Below are 9,052 nucleotides of genomic sequence, written 5' to 3' on the forward strand. Positions count from 1 at the left end.
AAGAAATAAACTCCATGTTAAGGACTGAATGTTTGTGTTGAAATCTAATCCCCAATATCATTAGGGGATAGGGCCTTTGGGAGATAACTAGGTCATGAGCATGGAGCTTTTATGAATGGGTTTAGTGCCGTTATGAAAAGAGGCCAGAGAGCTAGATTACTCTCTTTCTACCATGTGAAGATACAAGAAGTAGGCTGTCTACAACCACAGGATTCCCAATAGAACCTGAATAAGCTGGCACCCTGATCTTGAACATCCAGCCTCCACAACAGTGAGAATAAATTTTTGTTGGTTAAGCCACCCAGTTTATATAGTTTTGTTAAAGCAGCTCAAACTGAGACACTTCACTTCTAAATATGAAGAATAAACCCTGGCCGGTGTGGCTCAGTGGGTTGAGTGCCAGACTGTGAACCAAAGGGTCACTAGTTTAATTCCTGGTCTACATGCCTGGGTTGTCGGCCAGGTCCCTGGTGAGCGTCGTGCTAGACAAATTCACACATTGATGCTTCTCTCCTTCTCTTTCTCCCTCCCTTTCCCTCTCCCCAAAAATAAATAAATAAAATCTTTTATAAATAAATGAGAAGGATAAATTGTCATTCAGGGAGGGTAGAAATTGTTGGAGCCAATTTTAAGCTTCAATTTTACAGCAACAGTGTAGTCTAGATCTGCCTTGTTTGGGGTAAGTTGCAGTGAGTCTGGGCACTGACTCCTCTCTTCTTAAGTGTTGGTACACTTGAGCGTGGGGTCAGATCTCTGGCTAGACTGAGCACTGTTGAGGTCAACCACAAACCCTGTTTCAGGTCATCGATGAATGTTAGACCAGGCATTAAGAGATGGCAAAGTTCACTTTTCCTTCTTCCTCTTCTTTAATCCTTTCTTCCATCTTTTTTTTTTTTTTTCTCTTTTAAAGATGCCATTAATGCATTTAATTGGTCCTGGTAAGGAAGAAAATCTTACAATAGCCAAGATATGGAAGCAGCCCAATTGTCCATCAGTAGATGAGTGGGTAAAAAAGCTGTGGTACATTCACACAGTGGAATACTAGGAGGCCTTTAAAAAAGAAGGAAATCTTACTTTTTGTGACAGCATAGATGGACCTGGAGAACGTTATGCTAAGTAAAATATGCCAGTCAGAGGAAGAAAAACACCATATGATTTCACTTATATGTAAAATCTACTGAACAAAATAAACTAACAAACAAAATAGAAACAGACTCATAGATTCAGAGAACAGACTGACAGGTTCAAAGGGGAGGGAGTTGGGAGGCTGAAAAAGATGAAAGGATTTAAAAAAAAAAAGAAAAAAAAACTCATCCACAGTAACCTGCTGATTACCAGAGGGAAAGGGGGGGTGAGAAGAGGTAGAAGAGGGTAAAGGGGGAATAAGTGGAGATAAAAGGAGACTTCATTTGTAGTGGTGAACACACAATACAATATACAGATGATGTATTATAGAATCGTATCCCCGAAATTGATATAATTTTATTAACCGATGTCACCCTAATAAATTCAATAAAAATTTAAAAATAATAAAAAATAAGAACAAAGCGAAAAAAAAGTGCATTCATACATTTACAGTCTTTTCTCATTCTACCTAGAACTTCCTTTTTTAGTTTTACCATTGGCAAAATTCCCCTTCCTACTCCAAAACCCAGCTCAGATGACACTTGGCCATCTTAAGTTTTTCTAACAGCCTCTTCACCCTACACAGAATAAATTATTCTATTATTACATTTTATTATTGGTACTTGTTTGTATATCTATCTTTCCTGTTAGGTAGTTAGATTTTAGGGAGAAGTTTATGCAGTTATATACCCCATCTATTAGGCTGAGTAGATCTGTGCTAATTTGAGTTGGACATAATTCAGATAAATGGGGTGTGACATTGTTGAGAGCTTTATGAATATTATTTTGTGGAAGTTAATTTTTATCTTGTAGGCAATGAGGAGGCATTAGGATTTGGGCTGGGTGGATGGGAGTTGACAAAATGGACTCTGCCATGTTTAGGAAAAATAAAGCAGCATCAAACAAAAGAACAGTCTAGATGTGTGTGCAGGTGGGAGGGTCAGCTGGGTTGCCTGCCCAACCCTCATGCCTAGATAATAACCTACCTCAAACATTACAAACAGTGATGTAAAGGTGTTATTCCTGCAGAGGAGAACAATTAACTAATTTCTGAGTTGTTCTCATGTTAGCTTTCAATTATAATGTCTCATTTTATGTTCCAAATGCCATTTGTTTAAATCACCCTGTAAGCACACTCATACATATTTCCTAATGGCATTGACTGGTCTGGCTCTAAGTATAGGCTTTATTTATGACATGGCTGCATATTCTACTTCCTGCTGGGATATGTGGGGAAATAACCTCTCAACTCAAGGGCCAGTCTCTGCTTCATTCCCTTGTATGACTCCCCTTTTCTTAACTGGATCCCACTGACTTCCCTAACAGGACCTAGGCCCCCTCCAAACTGGGCATGGCAGGAACCTATTTCATGACAAAATCAGGTCATCCCTGCAGCCCCTTAGCTCCTCTCCTCTTTCTTTATTTGCTTTCTTTGTTTTCCCTTGGTCTTGATTTTCTTTTTCATCAACCTCATTGCATATTTTTTTTCTGAAAATCATGTCAAATACATTTTGGAAAAGGCAGGCTATAAATAAAACCAAGAAAAAGGAAACAATAACACGCTTTTAAAAAAAGAGAAAAAGCATCCTGGCCTGTGTGGCTCAGTCCATTGGGTGCCATCCCGCAGACCAAAAGGTTAAGGGATTGATTCTGATCAGGACACATGCCTGGGTTATGGATTCCAGGCCTGTGCAGGAGGCACTGATGTTCCTCTCCCTCTCTTCCTCCCCTCTTCCCATCTCTCTAAAATCAATTAAAAGTAAAATAAAAAAGCAATACATATATATTTTTAGAAATTATATGAAATATAGACAGGTATAAAAAAGAAAATCTTGCTTGTAAGCCAAATTAAAGATATCTTCTTTAACTCAATCACCTACTTTGGTTGCATTATAAAATATCTCAACCAATTACCATTTGACTGTTTCTCCTAAAGCAGTATTCTCCTAAAGAGAATTTGTCATGTTGTAAAATACTAATTACTGCTCAATTCCACTCCTGGCTGTTTGGGCCCAGACTCACCATTGAAGATTTGGCCTGCTTACTGAGGCTTTTCAAACAATGGACATAAATAAGAAATGTTTAATGTATGCAGCAATCTTAAATTCATTTTTAAAAAAGGAAATATGACCAACTGATTAAAAGATAAGTTTGACCCCATTTTAAAAAATCCTAAATCAGATAACTTCAGAGCTCACCATGATAGACAAGTATAACAAGGCAAAATAAACTAGCCTTGGGGGCATTAATTTGGAGTAAATGCTTTATTTCTACGTGGCATGTCCAGTGTGTCATATAGACTTTACTTTAAACTCAAGTAGCTTTATTTACTTTATTTTTTATTGAGATATAATTCACATTCCATAAAAGTCACCCTTTAAGATGTACAACTCAGTGTTTTTTGCAGCCATCACTAGTATCCAATTCTAGAACATTTCTATTATCCCCCAAAGAAACTCTATACTCATTAGCAATCGTTCCCCACTCTCGTCCTCCCAGGCCCTAGAAACCACCCGTGTTCCTCTGTCTCTATAGCCTTACCCATTCTGGACACTTCAAATAGGCTGAATTACATTGCATGTGGCTTTTTGTGTTTGCCTTCTTTCACTTAGCATAATGCTTTGAAGGTTCATTCATGCTGTAGCCTGCATAAGTACTTCATCTTTTTGCCAAATGATATTCAGTTATATGAATGCTACCACATTTTATTTATTCATTCATCACTTAATAGACAATTGGGTTTTTTCACTTCTTAGCTATTATGAATAATACTATGAACATTTGCATATAGCTTTATTCACTTTAAACTAAAGATTCTTATAGAATACCCTAAATAAACAAGGTTAATGTTTTTTCTTTTTTTTTAGTTCTTATTTTAATGTTATAGACAGTTTTTTGGAAAAGAAAGCTGTCTAAAAGCAAACTGATTCCTGGAGGGAGAAATTAGGGCAATAATGAATAGTTAGATACAGTACAGAGTGTGAACTTAGAAATTACAGGTCCATTTTACTAATCAAACTCACAACCCCAGGAGTGTGACAAGAACATAAAAGAGAATTCAAGCTGTTTTTCAGGGATGGGGGGGGATTTATATAACAAAACTTAAAAGTTCTCTGGTTTCAAGATTTACAGGAAATATAATCAAATAAAATGCCTTATTATGAAGATTTAGGCAAAAGAGTTCTTTCTAGCTACTTAACATCACAGAATGCGTACCTCTCCTGTCCTGTTTCTTGTTTTGAGGGTGTTTTTGTTTTTACATATAATTAATGGTCCCCAGATGTACTTGCTTTTTAGAGCTCTATCTTTTTGACTTTCATCTTCTTTAGGGAACAGAGGTTTCCAATATTTCCCTAAGCCCAAAGTTGAAAAGAGATCAAATACTAGAGCCATGTTGACATCATTTTTAGGAAATTTCGCCTTTGGGTCTAGTATCAGACTCTCCTGCGTGATCTCCGCTCATTTTCTCCACATATTAACACTGACTTTAGGACTTGGTCATTACTGACACTGCTCTTCCTCCAAAAACTTTCATCAGAAACCTCGTGGTTTCCCCACCGTTTTCTAGGCCCCTGCAGTTCTCATGTTCTCCCGGTCATTAAGCCTGCTCTTCAGCCTTACCCTTACCTCAAGTATCTTAGTTTGTCAGACTTCTAGTCCCCTCCTGGCTCCTTGTCCTCCCCCTCACCTGGACATCAGCACTTTCTCACCAGCCTCCCTCATTCCCTCAGCCTGGAACCCTGGCTTCATCAACCCTGTCAGCTGTCCAAACAGGAATCAGCCTCCTTCACTTTCTCTGTTCTGGGACTATTCTGCCCTGGCCTCTCTACACTCTTATGAGAGCCTTGCCTTACCGGGGTTTCAGTGTGGCCCGGACATTGTTTTATTCCTTACTATTCACAATGGCTACTCTAAACCTTTACTATTCTCCCCCAGTCCCAGGCTTTATTCACTATTCTCTTGGCAGAAGCAAATACAAAAACAAAAACAGGTATCATGCAGGGATTCCTTTAATTCCCCTCCATCTGTCAACTTATCTGAATCTTTCCTTATCCTTATGTCTTTCTCTTTTCTTCATCGATCTCCTTCTCTGTGCCTTTTGTTCTATTGCCTCCTTCAAGACCTTATCCTATCAACTTACTCACTTATAAGTGCAGGTTCTTTTACACTATCTCCTGCCTTATAGTCTTTACACAACACCCTAAAACTCCTTCTAGCTCCTTCTAGCTTGTCCCATCTCTCTGGATTTATTCTTAACTTTCTAATTAATTTCCCTGCCTTCGAACACTTTCTGTCTCTACAATTCAGTCCCCAATGCAGAGGGACATTCAAAAACACAAATTTGGTTGTGCTAGTTCCACAATTTAAGTTTTCTTTCATGGCTTCCAATAGTCTCCATGTTAAAATCCAAACTTCTCAGCTGTCTAGACAAGACCATCAACACTGTGAGCCCCGTCTACCTCCCCAACCCCATCTCTCTCCACTCCCCATGGAGCACATTACTCTTAACCATGGCAAATACTCAGGGATCATCATATATTTTCATGACTTCATACCCCTGCCTAGTACCTCAGAACTGACTGTATTTGGAGAAAGGGCCTTTAAAGAGGTCAATAAGGTAAAATGAAATATGGATATCCCTCATCCAATGTGACTGGCGTCCACATAAGAAGAGGAGATTAGGACACAGACATAGAAGAAAAACCATATGAAGACAAAGGAAGATGACAATCTGCAACCAAAGAAAAGAGGCCCTACGTAAAAACCAACCTTATCAACACCTTCATCTTGGACTCCTAACCTCCAGACTGTGAGCAAATAAATTCCTGTTGTTTAAGCCACTCAAACTATGGTCTTTTGTTATCGAAACCTGAGAAAACTAATACACTTCCCAGTCACTCCTCCAAAATCTCCTTCTGAATACCTACAATTTAGGCGGCGTACTGCCTCCTTCAAACTTTGTGAATCCCATGTCCTCTCTCAGACCCCTTTCCTACTGGCACCCCAGCTCCTTTTACACTTAGTTGCATTTCTCCAGGGGGTCTTGAATTACGTGGAGGCTCCATGACTTTATCACCCTCATCAGTCATCATGGTTCTATATACCTTATCAGCTTCTTTAACCCGGAAACAGTGTAAGTAGCATTTATATTACTGTGTGATCAGATTCTCTCTGGACATCAGATATTAGGAGCAGATATCTCTTTTCCTGATAGAGACACAAGTAGCCTTAAAAACCATCACAGTTTCATATCTATGTGAGGGTTTCTTGGTATCTTCCAGTAGACCAATGACCTGATGTGACCTGAAAATACACTGTGGCACACAGATGTTCCTTCAGGAAGTTTCTGTTTACTTTAAAGATTCTTACCATGAACAATTAATAACATTTTAATAGTTTGTAACACTGAGCTTTTCAGATCTTAGTATTTATTACTACAAGTGTGTTTTTAAGCACAGTAGTAAAGGACATGAGGAATTACACAGAAAACAGGTCATTGTAGAGTGTTGCTTTTTGAACACACCCCAAAATGAAGAGTAGTGCTTTAAGGTGTGAGATAGGTTACAACCTTTGCCAGACCAGCTAGACTTCATATAAGACTGCAAAAGGCATGGTCCTTTAGAAGTAGCACTTTCTGCAGTAACGATGGAGGAGACTCTGGCTGCATGCAATCTGAGGTCAGAGGAGTAGAGAGAAAGGAGCAATGACATGAGTCTGTAGCCTCACTCATCAGAGCCAAAAAGAGCATCTTAGGCTGGCAGACAACAAAAGAGATGTCAGGAAGATCACCTCTGTCATGACAAAGGCATTGGGAGAACCACATGCTTGCCATCCAGTTTGAGATAGGAGAACTCTCACTATGATCTTGCTTCAAGCAATTGTTAGGGTGATTGTATGGCCACCCAGCTTTCATATGACTCAATTCCAACATTTTAAGGGACATGAGTGAGAATTTGGTACACACTTCAGCTCAAGAATTTAAGGCAGAAATAGTATTTTGTAGGTAGAAAATAACACCTCCCAAAACATAGTCTGAAACAACAAATTAAAAAGAGAGCCCAGGGAATTATGGAGTAAGAGTTGACCCACATAATAATGCATGAGAGACTCCAATCTCAATTTCATTGTTGCAAAAAGCCCTGCAACAATAAAGGAAGACAGTCCCATTTCTTGGCTAATGCCTTCCTTATTTATTGTGTAAGTCACTGCCCTTAACCTCTAGCAAAAATCAGTCTAGATCTAATCTGGTTCAGTTTGCACTAGCCCTATTTCCTTGTCTAGTTCAGATTTGCATTCTCCATCTTCCACCTTATTTAAAGTGCAATGTCATACAAATTAAGAGGTGGGCAGTGACTTGAACAATAAGAGAAGTCATGGGCCAGGACATGGGACAGCCACCCTCATTGCTCCAGGACATTCTTACAGCAATGGAAATGAGGTTGTAGGACAGCACTTTCTTCCTCTGAGGTTATGAGTGTTAGAGTTCTCTTTCCCACCCTCTGAGTCTCTCGCTCACCATCAAGATGTCTCATCTCAGGTTCTGTGAATTTCCCCTTAAACCCCTAATTTCCAGGGGCATAGTAGTTAATTTTTAGGTGTGAGAAAAGGGAGTATATTGGGGGGCAAGGGTACCAACTGGTACTCCCAACCAAATCCCCATGTGATCTTATGTTCTGCACATATTTCTGTGCTGTTGGTCATTTTATGTTGTGTCTATGAAAAAGAGCCTGGACTTCAAACCAACATTTAAAATTTAAGTTTGCTATACTCCACTCTTGCATTGTACCATCCCCTATAATTGCTGCCTGCTGTAGGTTCCTGGTGGTTAGGAAGACCAGCCTCACATTTTCCCTACTTATTTCCTTATTCTGATGTTCAAATGAGGTGATGAATATGAAAGTCCTTAATGAACTCTAAACAATTATGCAAATATTAATAGAGATTATATTGGCTTGTTCTAACATTCCAGATTCACTGTTTCTTCATTCATTTATTCATTCAATAAATTTGGAGCTACAGAAATAAATAAGTAAATATAGGGTCCAGAACAAGTAGCACCCCTGTTTATTACAAAATCTTTTATTACAAAATCATAAGCATGTAATTCTGTGATGTTGGGAACCACTCTGGCTGGTTTCAGGAGTTGTAACTGCCCCCCATGGCTAAGGCTGAGTGAGTGACCTCTGGAATTTGAGCCACAAGTAGACAAAGCTTGTCTCTGGCAGCAATGCTACTTCTGCTTCTTCCCCCCCAACCCCCAGTGCTTGGTCGGATAGTCCATGACAGGTAAGACCCCTCAGAGGAGGGGCAACCTAAGCCAGACATGATCACTTGGGAGGCCATCGAGGAAGGACTCAGGGGGCTGCAACAAAGAGGGAGTGATGGACTCTCACACCCCAGATATTCTGACATAGCTCGAGTCCCCATTTCCATCTGGGAGAAGCACTTCCTGGCTCTAATCCACTTATGTCTAAAAACCTATGATGGGGAAGGTGGTACAGCCCTTTGCCGGCTAGAGCAGGTTCCAGGGTGATTGGGCATAAGAAAGAGTTCCTAAAGTCCTGTGAAGCCTGCTTTGCTAAAAGTGCTTTCATTCATAGATAAGGGTCCAAGCAGGAAATGAGTATGTCTCCCAAAGTTTTTGCAACCCCCTTACCTGACAGACACTGACTCAGACTAAGCCCTCAGATTTCTTTGAAATGTTATCTACTGTTTGATCCTTGCCACCTGACATTGATTGATGGGCTTTACCTGTATTCTTGTCTATTACAGCCCAATAAAAGCCATTGAGGAAGGGGCTCTTGGTCTTTCTCCTCTGAGAGATTGACCACCTCTCCTCCCCAAGCACATCATGTCTTGGTAGTTTCATTTTCATCTGTGGCAGACTGGGGGACTTTGCGGGCAAAGTTGCCCTCACACTGTGACA

This window comes from Artibeus jamaicensis, unplaced genomic scaffold (assembly GCF_021234435.1).
Source record: "Artibeus jamaicensis isolate MK-2021 breed Jamaican fruit bat unplaced genomic scaffold, CSHL_Jam_final contig_391, whole genome shotgun sequence".
Lineage (NCBI taxonomy): Eukaryota > Metazoa > Chordata > Mammalia > Chiroptera > Phyllostomidae > Artibeus > Artibeus jamaicensis.